Raw genomic sequence first — 350 nt, 5'->3', positions numbered from 1 at the left:
CTGCTGCTGCTGCTGCTGCTGCTGCTGCTGCTACTACTGCTGCTACTGCTGCTACTGCTGCTGCTGCTGCTGCTGCTGTTTGTGGGTATAGCAGTTGCACTGATCTTTCTTGTGGAACGAGATGATGAGCTGGAGGATTCAGAGGATGACTCGGAGGAACGGCTTGAAGCAGAGCTGGAGCTCGAGGAGGATGAGGAGGATGAGGAAGATGAGTTGTCACGTCTGGTATACAGGATTTTGTTGAGCTTCATCAGGACTGGTTCTACTTCCTCTTCATCATCTTCATCCAGATTGATCCGTTTAATGAGCTTCTCTGCAGCCTTTGGTCCAAACCTAACCTCCATCTCCAG

The sequence above is a fragment of the Austrofundulus limnaeus genome, unplaced genomic scaffold (genome assembly GCF_001266775.1).
Source record: "Austrofundulus limnaeus strain Quisiro unplaced genomic scaffold, Austrofundulus_limnaeus-1.0 Scaffold8, whole genome shotgun sequence".
Lineage (NCBI taxonomy): Eukaryota > Metazoa > Chordata > Actinopteri > Cyprinodontiformes > Rivulidae > Austrofundulus > Austrofundulus limnaeus.
Note: the sequence above shows the minus strand (reverse complement) of the source record.